Source organism: Polypterus senegalus, chromosome 12, assembly GCF_016835505.1.
Source record: "Polypterus senegalus isolate Bchr_013 chromosome 12, ASM1683550v1, whole genome shotgun sequence".
Classification (NCBI taxonomy): Eukaryota; Metazoa; Chordata; class Cladistia; order Polypteriformes; family Polypteridae; genus Polypterus; species Polypterus senegalus.
Window position 1 is genome coordinate 164,601,259 of NC_053165.1, and position 15,137 is coordinate 164,616,395.

The window sequence follows — 15,137 nt, forward strand, 5'->3', positions numbered from 1 at the left end:
TGTGGCAGGCACGCTTGGTGACAAAGGACCACGAAGAGCGGCTCCACTTCTGATAAAGACGCCATGGCTTGTGCGCCCAGTTTGTTCTGAAGTTCTGATTCGATGCCCTCGGCGGCCATTTTTTTTACTCAGTTGTTTGTTTTCTTATCACCGCCACCACCTTCATGTCGAGACCTCGTTAGGCCTGAAGCCTCCGGCTTGCCCTGGGGTGAGATCTGTTTTGTGGGCAATTTTAGAGGCATCTCCCCTTTTGTTATTTTGTGCCACCAGAGCAATCACAACATGGAGCAGGTCAGGATCTCGAGGGGTCCGTCCAGCCCACCCAGCTCCCACCTGCAGGCTGTGGCCTAACCAGGTTTTCAGATGGCTTCTAAAATGCAGCATCGACCTAGGATGGACGAATGGAATTGACCTCTTGAAGTCCATTGCTGGTCATTGGCCCAAAAAGGACAATTGGCTTCTTTAGTGCTGATCAGGCACCATGCCAGTCAGGTCGCCAGTGGTGACACTCATGCCCAGCCACTGTGTCTCTTTGCCCGATCATGCACACCCCACCCTGCTCACCTGGGGTCAGAGGTCACCCCATATGCCAGCTCAGATGGACTCCAGCAGCGAGAAGACGCGTCTCAGGCTTTCTCTATGTGCCAAGTCTGTGCCCCCTTCTACCTGCTGTTCACTTTATAGACGGCTTCTCCAGGTATTCCTGGCCCCTTAGGCAGTCCGCGTCACTTAAGGAGGAGCATGTCCCTCTCATGTCACCTGAGGAGCACGTCCTCCTCAGGTTTGGACCCCAGAGGTCTCTGCCACATCTTTGGTGTTTCTCTCAGGTGTGGAAACTGTAAAAAAAATCCAACAATTTGCTGTGAAGAGACAAACCAAGGCAAGGAATCTTTAGGAATGAGAGCTAAATTAGAAAAGAAAGAAAAAGAAGAAATGCTCAAAAAATGGAAAGAGAATTTGACTAAAAGGCCACCCACACAGCCCACGTCTGTCAAACCAGAATCCAGAAATAATCAAAAACTCATCAACTCCATCAAGGAAAACAAGAATTACAAAGACGTCCTGCACAACTTCAGGACACCAGGCCTGGGTTTGTCACAGAGGAGGTGACATCGGGGCAGCCTGTCTCCTGGGGTACCACCCACAAGACACATGGGACACAGGAGAACACTACATAGCACAGAGAAACAGTATTTAGACATAAAATAAGAAAAGAAGACATAATCGATTAAAAACATCATTTTACATAAATGATGAAAAGACAAATCCACCTTAATACAAGGATAGGTGCCTGTGTGTCCTTCTGGTGGCCACGTCAATGTCATTCCAACAGATGGCGCATCACAAATATCTGTAGTAATAAAACTCATTGCATTTGTCATTCCAACAGATGGCGCATCCCAAACAATTGCACTGCTTTAACAAAGCCCATACCAGATGGCACATAACAGAGACACACGCATTGCATGGTGCACTGAGAATGTGAACACTGAGGTCTGCGTCGATTATTTAGATTTCCGCTAATCGTAGAAGGATGGCACAGCCAGTCAATGTGATGATCACACAGCGGATCCATGGAATCTCCAGACCCCTTCATGTCCTGCACTCTTTATTGTGCTGTGCAGTTTTCTTTGGAAATGGACACTTTTGACATTTTGCCCATCAACCTGCCCTCAACAACCCTTAATGACGACATGGGCACACATTCACAGAAAGGTCTATAAACGTGTGAAAAATGAAAAAGTGAGACTTTTTTCAGACCCCTTGCTGTGCCCGTCCAGACTGAGCTCAGGGCCTCCCGTTTGCCTGAAGCCAGTGAAGTTTCTCTGGAGAGACCCGGAATGTGCCGTCCACCCTGACAGAGCTTGGGAGGATCAGCAGAGGAGAAGGGCAGAAAAGCTCGCAGTCCAGGGTGTGACGTTTGTCCCATCACACTAAGAAGACGTCAGGCTGGAGTGGCTGCCGAGGGGTTTAAAGCAGTGAGTCGTTGGGATATTTCAGGTTTTTATTTGAAATGCATTTGCTGAAATTTCTAAAATGTTGCTGTCAGTTGGTCATTTTGGGGTTATGGGTGAGAGAAAAATGATTTCAACACAAGACTGCAACATGAGGAACTGTGTGAAAAGTGAAGTGGTTTGAAGACTTTGACAGGCGCTATATACAGAGCCACCCTACCCTCCAAATAATCGAAGGCAGCCTCGGACCCTCAGCGCTGCCATTTATTTGAATTCCGCTCCTTCCGAGTCTTCTTGAGTGAGTGCGGACTCGGGGCGCCCTAACGAGTTCAGAGGTGTGAAGCAAATGCCATTCAAATACAACTTCGATTACACGAACAGTCAACCAAAACCGAGTGGATCGAAAGGTGACCCGAAAAAGACCCCAACGATCGATGCCCACTAGTCTCAGCGCTGAGCCCCGGGGGCCGCACAATCCCGCATTTCCAAGCCACCCGGCCGCGCGCCGTCCTAACGTGTCGCTCGCTAAGCTCATCACATGAAGTCGCCTTTCCTGTCCCCTCCGATGTTTACAGCGCCGTGCGGACGCGCAACACAGAGTGGCCTTTGTGCTGAATTTATGAATGACCCCTCCTGTCACACCGAGCGGGGGGCCTCATTTCCATACGGGGGGTGTTGTGTCCTGGTACAGGCCCCCCGAAGTAATAAGAAAACAATGTGACGCTCCACCGGGCATTCGCTTGGGGACTGAGAGACGACGCCATGCTGAGGACATTCGGCAGCCGGGCCTGAGCTGGAAGGTAGGAAGGAGCGCGCGAAGGCGGCCTCTCGTGGCTGGCGAAAGGGGCGAATGGGCGGCCAACGCGGATTAACCAACTCATGGCTTTCGCTTTGTGACTTGTCTTACTTTCTGAAGCAGTTGTAACTCAATTAACACGTACGGACCTTACGATTTGCTCTTGAAAGTTACAATGTTTGATTTCTATATAGTGCCTTTCACCTCCGCTCCAGTTTGCGCCTTCTTAGTATTAACGTTTGAACGCACTGAACTGCGCCTGCGCTCTTTAGTCCTCGCTGATCCTCGGAGATCCTCCACCCGTTTCTAACACCTGACAAAGCGGCCGAGCAGGAATCTTGAAGCTGGAAAGCGACAGTCGCACTCTGGTGAACGCCGTGATGTCCCCACGTTAGGCATGTCGGTGATTCTAAACGAGCTTCGCGCGCGCGTGTGTCTGTATGATGAAGTGGCATCCCGGCCAGGGCTGGTCCTGACCGAATTGAAATGAATTAAGCAGGTTTGAACGGGGGTCCTGTTACGTTAAATTACGCCCGGTGTTGTAAGATCAGAAGGAGGTGTGATGACAGAAAATAAAACCAAAAATAATCATAATTAATAATACAGAAACAGTCGTTGGTGCGTGGATAGCAAAAGCAGGAGGCGCTTGTTATGTGGGCTCTGCTTTCACGGAATATCGTAAATCGATGTTGTGACAGAATGTAAAACATGGACGAGAATGTCGACATTCCTAGTCATTGAATATAGTGCCTTGCACGGTGTGTGTAATAAAGATCAATTTCATGGAAGAAAAAACAAGGGTGGCAATGAAATAAAACGTTTGTTAAACAATCACCAGTCTTTGTTGAAATGAGACAACCAATATCGAACATGTGTTATGGAATCAGAAATGTGGGGTAAGGCTTGGGCTAGCATGTCCGGAGCTGAAATTATTTATATAGCGCCTTTCACGATGTTTACAATGAAGATCCATTTCGTGTAAGCAAAACTGAAATGGACGATAGGATGTAACTTTTGTAAAATAATTACCAGCCTTCTTGATATATAGCTCCTTTTACAGAATCAGCACTTTGAGCAATGGAAAGGCGCTATAGAAATGCAATGTATTATTATTATTATTATTATACATATGTTATGAGGCAGGCCATTATCATGGAATCACAAATACCGGGTAAGATTTGGACAAGGGTCTCCAATGCTAAACGTATTGTGTATTGTCTTTCAAAATGTTTTTAAAGGAGAAAAACTTCGTGTAAGCAAAACTAGAAGCGATGATAGAATCTGATATTCAGAGGATGGCCGATGTTTCCCGGACACGAGACTTGGCCCGAGAAGTCTTTTCATCGAATTACACTTCAAGTTCGGTGTTCCGGAAACGATTATAGCGGCTGTCAATGATGAGTGTGGCCCCGCCCACACGGCCCTAATTAGATGAGATTCAGCTTCAAGTTCCAATGTATCGTCACGTGTCCAGTTTACAACATCTTAATTAGGTGCAGCACGTGTGCAGTGCCACCATCGGCAGGTGCCACCATGGGCAGGCACGACTCGCCTAGCGTGCGCCTCACCCCTCCTCCTTCCAGAAATCGCACTTTACCAACAAAACTGACAATCTAAAGTTAACACAGTGCGACCACCAATGTCCAAAATCAGCATATTAAAAACACAAATCATGACATGTAATCGCTAGAAAAAGCCCACGAGATATTTTTACATAAAATAACGCCGTCAAAGCCGCAGAGGAGGCTCCGTCTGAAGTGCCAATGCGGGTGTGAACCTGAGTGTGCCCTGCGCTAGGCTGGCACCATATGGGGGTTTGGCTCCTGCCTTTCATCCGGTGCTGCTGAGATGGGTTCCAACTCGTGAACCTCAGTTGGACTGGGCAGTGTTATTTAAATTATTTTAACAATATTTCTGGGCTGCGGTGGGCTGGTGGGCTTGTTTTCTGCCTTGCGCCCTGTGTTCCAGCAGACCCCCCTGACCCTGTAGTTAGGATATAGCGGGTTGGATAATGGATGGATGGAATATTTCTGGGCATCCTGGCCACTGTTAAAGTAATGCCAAGATCTTGCTTGCTTATACCACAAGTGATGTGACGACAGCAGAGACGACCGATCTTACAGAACGTAAGAGTCTAACCTGACCCGTCCGTCCCAGACATCGGGCGAGTGTCATCACGCTGCCACCCATCTACCATTTCCTGGACTCCTCAGTCCATTTTCAGGGAGGTGGTGGTGCCCCTGGTAAAGGGGCATCGGGTCACAGCAGACTCGATAGGGAGGGGGTCCGGACCTCCAGCATCCCGTCAGTTGGAGTCTGTATCTATAATTTCTTATTAGGCTCCCATTGCGATTCTCTTTTTGTTTTTCACTTTTTTGTAACTTTCTTTGAGCGACTTTCATGTATGACGATGAGCTCCAGAGACGAATGTCATTAAAGAAGACGAAGGAGCTCGTCGTCCGTGCTGTGCGCCCCTCGCTAGGGTTTTGTTATCTCCGCATCCCGACGGGCCGCCCGGTTCTGTTTGTCACCACGAGAGCAGCGGCACGTGCGGAGGCCGTCATATTTTTTCCCCTTGTCGTCCCCAGTCACGGCTCAGTGTCGCTTTTTGCGCTCCTTTCTCTTCTGGTGATTTATTTGCCGCGGCCGTTGGCAGCCACAGGTGCTTCTCTTCGTGTGGATGTCTCGGAGTTCCTGGAAAGCAGAAACAAACAAGCCCGAGAATCTGCCAACCGCACTTGTGCCTACACAAGAATTCGCACGACTGGCACCGCCCACGGCCCTCTGCGGTTTATTAGGCTGCCATTGTCACTGCTCTGCGACAGTTTGTGCAAAGCGGGGCCTACGTGCAGTGTGAAATATCACAAGTACGATTTAAACACATGGGGGGTCGACACGGGGGTGCGCTGCTTAGCCGCCTGAATTCAAATCAGTGCGTGAGCGGACATGCGATGACCGGACGCACCACCGCAGACACGCCATTCATGCCAATCCTTAAAATGGCAGCTCTGTGAAGGCAGTTTGCTGTTGCTTGGCATTCTGTGACGGTGGCTCCTTTGGCTTTGAAAAGGTTCCTAATATGAGGACACAACAGAAATCTTTAGTGTGCAGGATACTGTGCTCTTCAGAAGGGGGCACCGCCAGACCACCTGGAGGAAGGAGGTGAGCTGACGAATTGTGCAGGGTGTCAGAGCCCACCATTAGTAACAGAATTTAAAGTCTCCACTTTGTATAACGGACACCACCAGGAGTGTAAAGAGAACAATCAGGTTTTCTGCTTGAGATGTTCACTCCATGAGCTTTTCTGAGTCTCCACAACCTCAAAACTCCCCACCAAACTGTCCATTAACTGTCCACAGGGAAGGTGCCATCTGAATATTTTATTATTCTCACTTTCTCAAGCCCTGCTAGTCCAGCTTGGAGTCACGCAGGTTGGTGGGGGGCACAATTGTTGGTCCAAGGAAGAACATGCAGGAGCAGGAACTGAGCCCACAAGACGGGGTCCATGAGGTGGCAGCACTGCTCCTCTTACCCAGCCTGTTCACTCACATTTAGGATGGTGTGGGCCTGAGCCCAGCCCGGTGGCATTGGGCACAGGGCAACGATGCCCTCCACAATTAAAACAATGTCTAATATAAGAGCATAGGCAGATGCACAACAATGGGGTGGTCCGGGCCTGGAATATCTGCAATGACAGGGCTGAAGTCATCAAGTGGTCGGCGTCACCCTTTTGGCTGACCAGCTGTCAAGTGAAGTCATGTTCATCCAGAGTGGCATCCCCACTGTATGCCAACACACTGGGACATTTGTAAAATCTGGGACTTAATATAAAAAGACGGAATTCCAGGACTGATGGCTTTGGCCATCTGCAGCTCTTTGTCCTCTGTGATGTCTGAGTCCTTATTGTCACAGTGAATCTCATGTGACACGTCACCACCTCTGGTTTCAACATGGCAGTTACGAGTCCTCTGGTGATTGACAAACTTTGACTGTCATGGCTTCACAGGCCTCTGCCCCGCTCTCCCTCCCTCCAGTTTCGGGTATTTTGTAATTACGTCCTCGTTATTGTCCTGTAACGTCTTCTGTTTCTGAAGTGATGCTCTGGAAGCTCGGTGCTTTGAGCCTGGGGAGGCGGGACCCCCTGACCCTGCCACCCCAACGGTGTGTGAAATGGCGGCTCTGGCATCTCTTCACACTTCTGCTCAGCCTCATTTTTGGACTCGGGATTGTTCTTTTTTATAGTATGTGTGTGTTTTTTTTTCTGGTCTTTTGGATTTTGGACTTTGGTTTTGTTTTGTGAGTAAGATTTACTTAAATCTGCACTTGTGTTTTTTATTTTGTTTTTGAATATGTTTTGCTAATAAACTCTTCATTTGTAAAGAGTCATTGCTTTGGTTTCTGTGGGCCAGAGCTTTCGTGGTTCCTCTCCCCCAATTTAGAGTTTATGAATTAAAAGCCGTTACCCTCTCAGTTGGACCCGTGCAGGCCAGAAGCCTGCTTCTTGAGTTTGGGCACAAGCCCCCGGCTACGTCCACACTTGGACATTTGATTTAAAAACGCCTCTGTTTAACCCTTAGTTCATAATCACCATGCCCTAGCAATTATAACCCCCAAAACGGAGACTCCCCAGAATCTCAGAAAGCCGTCTCAGCGTTGTGATGTGTGTGCGTATTAACATCTCGTTCCCTGACCTTATTTATATGGCGTTCGCTGTGTTGCTTACCTACATGCATGTAAATTGCGTTTTCGACTGTCTGAGTGCCCCATACATGTGCCAATGGCAAATCATTTACCGCTCTGTGAGACGTCCTGTGGCAAGGGGGGCATCAATCAGCCCTTTATGGAGTTTTGTACTTAAACACGTGTGCCAACCGTCTAGGCGAATGTCTACGTCATATGTGTTTTTAGGCCATTTCATTCTGCACTGATAAACTTTCATGAATGAATGAAGTGAGAACGCCCGAGTGGACGGAGGTCATTTTTGTTTAAAATCGCCATTTTTTTAAAATGAAAACCCAGCCGCGTGACTGTCACTGAAGCTTGGAGACCAACTCCTGGAGCTTCTGATAACCATACCAGTGCCCACACTTTCCATTTATACAATTTATAGGTTACTTGGGCACCACAGTGGCACTGGAGGCTCTTTGTTTTCAGAGCCCTTTGACTCACAAGTGTTGATGTCGGCTCCGTTTCACATTTACGCCGTCTGAGGGAGAACACGGCCTGGTGAGGGTCAAAGCCTGAGAGTCGTTTTGACGTTGAATGAACTGAAGGCGTCACGCTGTGGATGCGACACGTCGCACTCACTCATCGACGGCCATCATCATCGTCATTAGCGCCAAGGTCCATGGGCCGCCCAACACTCATGAAGTCCAAGTGCACACCCCAAATCAATTTAGAGCTGCCGATTGACCTGAAAAGCTCAAGGAGATAATGAGGAGGACATGGGAGTGCCATGCCATGCCATGCCATGCCATGTGAGTGTGGTCACAGTGGGACCTGAACCCAGAGCCACTCAGCATGCCATGCTGTTATAAACCCTGCAATGCCAGTCTGTCTCTCCACACCTTACTTGTAATCCTCATTGATGACCCCCTTTAAACAAGGTAAAGGTGCCCGAGGTGACAAAGGTGACCATTACTTGCATATCTGCTCGTCTGCCTCGCTCCTGAACGGACACTTAAACTAATAAATGTCTTCTCAGAACTCAAAGTCAACTGCCTGCTGATGACTTGCCATCTCTCGAGTCTTCCAGGTGTATGCCATCTGTAGCCTGGCAGGGAAATTCCTCTCAAGAACATCTAATCCCATTGGCATGTCACCAAGACGTGGCAGGCCTGGCGGAGCTCAGCGGGTCATACAAGCTGCTCCAAGGCGCCTTCCGGAAGATGGAAATAAGCCGTCTGTCCCCGCTTCCCTTTTCTTTGGGCTGTTTGACGGGTTTGAGCCCATGCCAGGGTCACCAGCTGCACATGAAGCTGGCATATATCACGTGGTGACCTGCACCACTCTAAAATAGTGCCACCCACTGTGTGCTAAGCCACATGCAAGTGGACATGTTAATTGGCTGTGCAGTCCACACCCGCTGTTGTGAGCTTTTTATTTAGCTCACCCAAACTGTCTGGACTTATGAACTGACAGGTGGTGACCTTTGGGTCTTTCCTGCCCATCTTTCCAAACTGCCACACAAGACTAGGGTGTTGCTCTGCCAATCTTACAAGTAAACCACTTAGTTCTGTGCTCCTACAGCTCCATTCATGTCTTTCTGCTTCACTCCACTCCTCTTCTATTCTGGTGTAAACTGAATCAGAGTCAGTGCCAGGCACTTGGTGGCATGGTGTAGTTGGTGTCATATGTTGCATCACCTGTTTTGGCCTCTCCGTTAAGCACTTGCCAATGTTTTTTGTAATATATGTGGTCATTTTATTGCTTCCAGAAGACGTTTCTCTTGCTAAGTGACTGGTCATCTCTGGTGTTCTTTGTTAGCATCGCTCTTATCTGCTGTGTCTCTCAGTGTCCCCTTAAGGTTGGCTTTGCTGTTTAGTTTGTCATATTTGATAGCTGAAATGTCCCTCAGCATTATAAGCAGCACTCATCATTGGTGAGTTAGCCCCATTTCCTTAAATCTTTAGTAGTCTGACATGTATCACTCAGGGTGGGCAGAAGGCCATAAGTTCTCAGTGTCCACAGTGTCCATGTCCTCTGATCCTGGATGTTCCACAAAGTTCAAAACTGGCATCCTAGGAATCAGTGGCATTACTGGCATGAATGCTTGTGGTGGAGCCTCAAGGACCTGAGAGACAGGAAGAGATGAAGTCGTAAGGGGCGGAGCCTGAGAGAGAGGGAGAGCTGGGGGCGGGGCCTGAAAGACAAACACAAATGATGTCAGAAGGGGTGGGGCCAGAGGCTGTGTGTGTGCCCGTGTGTGTATGCGTGTGAGATGATGATGATGATGATGATGATGATGAAGCCATTAAACAGCAGCACCCATAAGTGCTGCTCCTCCCTTTGAATTTAGTCAGTTAAAGTTGATGCCAGGAGGTGGTCAAGAAGAAGGCGGTCAGCTGATGTGGTCCTTAACAGAGATGGACGGTCGCTGGTGAATTTGCATGTAGTTTTTGTGAAATGGACTCAAAAATTTATTGTGCAATTGTGAAACATAAAATTCTTGAAAGGATTTTGGGGGATTGTAAAGTGTTTTGGGGGTGTAGCGGTGCTCGTCCGTGTTTACCTGAGCTCTTTTCTGCAGCTGGGTGAGTCGTGTCACTTACACGCACCGGTAAAGTCACTTCTGTGTCCGCCTGTGTCTCGCTCACGTGTCCCGCCACCACAGAACAGTCCATGCGCATTACTGGGGTGTCTCCTCAGGACAATTCAGGACACGGGAATTCAACGCACGTGATGAGCGAAACGGAACTTATTCCACTTTTTTGTTTTAATGGAGAAGAGAATCGCGGCCTTTCTCTACAATTTCATGCGAATCGTTTCACTCGTCACTTTTGGTCACTTGATGCTGTGAATAAGGAGCCAGAACAGTAAAGAAGGATTTTCAGGAGCTGCCAGGTTTGTCCTTTCAATTTATTATTTTCTATTGATTAAGATTTTAATTTGACGGACACAAGACCAGGAACTGTCTGGGGTCTCCCTTTAATGACTAGTAGAAGAGTGACGCCGGCGTCTGGTTAAGCCATAGGCTGGACTGCAGTCTTCTCCATTAAGAGCGCTGTCGGTCAAGCGGTGACATTCCCAGGTGACGTGGGGCCCTCAAGTTGGAGTGATGTCGGTCCTCTTCATGCTGACATTCCTCCTTTCTAATGGAAAGACAGAGATGGTGTCACTAACTGCTCCCGTCTCCCGTCACCCCTCTGAACAGGACTGTCCACTCTCTCGTGCTCAACTCTCACTGCGTATTTGTCACCAGACTTTGAATCCGCGTACTTGGACTCTTTGTGTCCTCGATTTTTGCTCAATAAACTCCTTACTTTTTGATGTGCACTTCTTCTGTTCTTCTCTTTTTTCTGCTCCACTGGTTCTCAGCCCCAATACTTGATGTCCATGCCTGGGCACTAATACCCTTAGGGCACAGGGCTCATCACAAACTGAAACAGAAATCCGAATGTGCCCATCGTTCTGCCCTTCAGCTCTCAGGGGTGGAAACTGGGACCCTGGGGCCGGAGGTGGCCATCTGACAAAACTTGAAATTGAACAAATCTGTGGAGTGTAAGTTTAATTGAAACACGACCTGCTGTCTCACACAAGCCAAATGGACGTCACACTGGACATCTGTTGTGACACATTTCGGGTCATGAGTGCAGTAGGTACGTTTTGGCTGAATGCCCTCTTTGAGTGGCTCTACAGAGGCTCTTTAGACCTCGCACATGGCCTTACTTCATTGTACTTCCATGATGACACACGCCATGCCATTCATGAAAAGCCCGTTTAGACGTCACCCACTCGTACCATGCATGCCATCCCTAGGCTGGGCTCTCTCACAATGGCAGCCCTGTGCCAAAGCACACTGCTCTGAATGGAGATGGCCTGTGGAAAGGTCAAAAGTCCTGAAGGCAGCCTTTGCTGAAGGAGCCAAAAAGAACAACAGACAGAGGTCAGCTTGTGGGACCACCTGGTCAGAGGCGGCCTGAGCGAGGAGTCAACAGAGAGGGGCCTGCAAACAGACCACCTCCTTCAGCTTCTTCACAACTGATTAATTCAGGTTGGTGAGGGCGGGAGCCGTCCAGCGACGTGAAGTGGTGGCGTCACTGTCATCGGGTGTACGAGGACATCACATCATGTGTGCCACCATTCTGTCAAATGACAACACCGGCGACATCAGATCTCACTTTAGGAGCCCATCAGTGGCTTAAACTGGTCTGCAGGGGGAGCTAAACACGGACAATTTAGCCCTGATTTTGGCCACTCACGTGTTGTGTTGGGTTTTTATTTCAGTTTTGTTTTTGTTGCGTTTCACTTGGCTCTTTCAGGGGGGTTCTGGTTTGGTGGTAGAGAGTGGGCTTAAGTGGCATGATGGCAGACACAGACAGGCCTTTCACTGACGTCTAGAGAGTATCACAGCTACACACCTATCTGCTTATATATCTGTTATATAGCGCCTTTCACATCTATTTATCTGTTATATAGCGCCTTTCATCTATCTATCTATCTATCTATCTATCTATCTATCTATCTATCTATCTATCTATCTATCTATCTATCTATCTATCTATCTATATAGTGCCTTTCATCTATCTATCTATCTATCTATCTATCTATCTATCTATCTATCTATCTATCTATCTATCTATCTATCTATTATATAGCACATTTCATCTATCTATCTATCTATCTATCTATCTATCTATCTATCTATCTATCTATCTATCTATCTGATATATAGTGCCTTTCATCTATCTATCTATCTATCTATCTATCTATCTATCTATCTATCTATCTATCTATCTATCTATCTATCTATCTATCTATCTATATATCTATCTATAATTGACTAAGTCGCCTGATCCTGGGATACGCATGACAGAGCCCCGCCCGCCAACTCTAACCCTCCTCCCGTGCCCACCCTCGTCTCGAGGTATCCGCACTGCCTGCTCATGTGCCCGCCCCCAACCCCTCACCAAACACATGTTTATGAGTTGCATACAGCGATTCACAGCCGCGACAAACATGCTTCTTCTTAGATGGTCCTGCAGGAACAGAGAAAACCTTTGTCGACTAAACCCTGATTCATACCATCAGAGCTAGGAAGCTGGGACCATCTTCCTGCTTCCACCTGAAAACCGGTCCTGCCCACACGCAGCCGACACGGCATTTCTCACCAAGCTTCTCAAGTACGCTTACAAAATAAAGCAAACTCTACATGCAGCGAAAATGTACTTCTCCAGCTGGATTCCATGCTCAGAGCCATCAGCCCCTTCACTAAATCATACAAACACATGCATGAAATCGCTCAGTCCAATCCAACAGCATCTGTACGAATGCTTTTTGAGGAAAACCCTAAGCAGGATTTACGACAATACAATGCCCCGACATGTCACACCAATGCTGCAGCGATTTTCGTCGGAGAAGATGGCGAACCGCATGCCGAAAGGGACATTTGCATCTGTCCCATGTTACTCAATGCCAATTTTAGGCGTACAGATTATCAATGAGGAATCCATTTAGTATTTTGCACTCCAGCGGCGAACTATTCCAACAGTACGTCGTAGATGCGTATGTTAAAACCGAGCGCGCGCGTCTCAACTGTCTCAGATTACATCAATAAGATCTGCGTGTGGAGCAACACAAAGGACTATCAGGCTCACTGCACGCAAAGGCTGAAAATGACAACGTACGAGTAGACAAAATGATCAAATTACTGTCCACATTTCCAGGAAGTCCAACAAACATACAACAAAACTAGCAGGATGCCATGGCCGTAGTACGTAAATTCGGAAAGCCTGATTTATTTATCACTTTCACATGTAATCCTACTTGGCCGGAAATTCAACCTGCGCTGTCGGATACCCAAAGACCGGAGCACAGACCTGGTGTTGCAGTACGAGTCTTGTGGATTACGCTGCAGGAATTACTTAGAGATATTCTACCACAACATCTTTTTGGGGTTGTTATTGATTATATTTACGTAATCGAATTTCAGAAGCGCGGCCTTCTTCATACCCACATGCTGTTTACTCTGCACAATAATTCTAACAACCAGTCTTCAGCCACGCTCAGTTGTACGTCGCTTTTTCTAGAGTTAGATCTTTCGACTCATTATCTGTCGTCACCACCAAAACACCTGTTCACACCTGCGTCTTTCAAGAAGTATTTCTTTCTCTTTGATTTCTGAATTCCTTTCTCACTGTTTTCCGTTCCTGTTCTTACCTCACTGTATGCTACGGCAGGCTTCGGCTAGTATAGTTTAACATGTACAATTGTCTATTGTGGTGCCAGAGATCGGTGAAATGTTGCATGTTGTTCAGACGTGATGTGAAGAGTTTTTTGTACATACTGTACAGTATGCCAGTACCCTGGCTGCTCCTACCTGAATGTTATAAAGCGCCTTTCACATTCATCCCTACTTCTATCTCTGTCCATTACAGAGCACAGCCAGATGTCTTTCTCGTACGCAGTGCCCTTCCCATCTATCTGTTATATAGCGCCTTTCACATCCAGCTATCTATGTATCTGTTATATTGTGCCTTTCTCATATGTCTAACTAATCACATGTTAACAGAGTTTATCATGGCACCAGAGAGTGGTGGCATGGGACATGCTGGTCCTGTGCACACGTCCTAACTCAGCCACTACGCCCTTTCTCGGCGTCCTCCTAGAGACGCGGCTACTGCCCCCTATCTGCTGCTCGTTTGCAGACGTGTGGCTTGAGCTGGTCATTGTGTGATGGTCTAACTGCAGCCCACTATAAGTATAACATACAGTAGGTCATAGAAAGGCCAGCACCAGTCACAATGTGCCCTCCGTGTCAGGTGACCCTCCCATATCCCTAATTGGGCACTCGATGGCCGTTTTGTGACAGACGACATGGGCGTTATGTGATGTTGGGACGTTATGTGACTGACCTCGTAAGTATTGCGGGTTGGGTCACTCCCTGTAACTCTGTCATTGTAACTCTGTCACTGTCACTGAGTCCTTGTGCCACACACATTCCATTTGAACCTTTCAAACATCCCACCCAGCTATCGTTGATGAGGTTATTATTAATTTGTTTTTGATTTATTTTTACACAGTTATAACAATGAGATCTGTTATTTAGGCAGATTGGTTTTGCTGTCAATTCTGAATGTGATTCTCAGCCTTCTGTTGGGGGTTACAAGAAGGGGGTCTGCAGGTCTCAAGCCAAACCCTAACGTCTCATTCTGGTGATACGGCGACGTTCCACCTGTTGGTCAGACACACCAGTTACGAATCTCAGCAGACGGCGAGTGTGTGACGGTCCTCAGTAGTACCTCAAACAAATGCATGGTGCCCTCTAGTGGTGGTCTCAGGTCACTTCCTGGTCTACCAATGGCATTTTCATTGCCTGGCTCAAATCCACACCTACTCATCTTTGTAGACCTGAGTGGCAGCAGAGGACTTTCTAGATGGGACAAATGACAATGGTGGCTTAAGACTTCTAATGCCCAGCTGGACCCCCTCTGTGACCCCTCGTTTTGCTCAGTTTCTCTTGTCATTGTGGATGAAGGGGTGAGGTGGTCTTTAATTGTTGTCCACACGGCCGGCCCTTCTGACTCGGGCCACACACCCTGGTGATGTGCTCAAACACGGCTGAGCGGAGGTCCCCCTCCTATTTAATGGCTTCTCCCCAGAGAGTGCACAGGACACACAATGGAAACAAACTGGAATGTCTTAGGAGGGCACTGAGACAACATGCG

General features: G+C 47.8%; 1 protein-coding gene across 2 annotated transcripts in view; it reads left to right on the forward strand.

Moving 5' to 3' along the window:
* The first annotated feature begins 2,647 nt into the window (after positions 1 to 2,647).
* Positions 2,648 to 15,137, forward strand: part of mag (myelin associated glycoprotein) — a 43,284-nt gene continuing 30,794 nt past the window's right edge. For both annotated transcript variants that reach the window (XM_039770636.1, XM_039770637.1), the window contains exon 1: positions 2,648 to 2,755. The gene's annotated coding sequence lies outside the window, so the exon portion shown is untranslated. The remainder of the gene's footprint in view (positions 2,756 to 15,137) is intronic.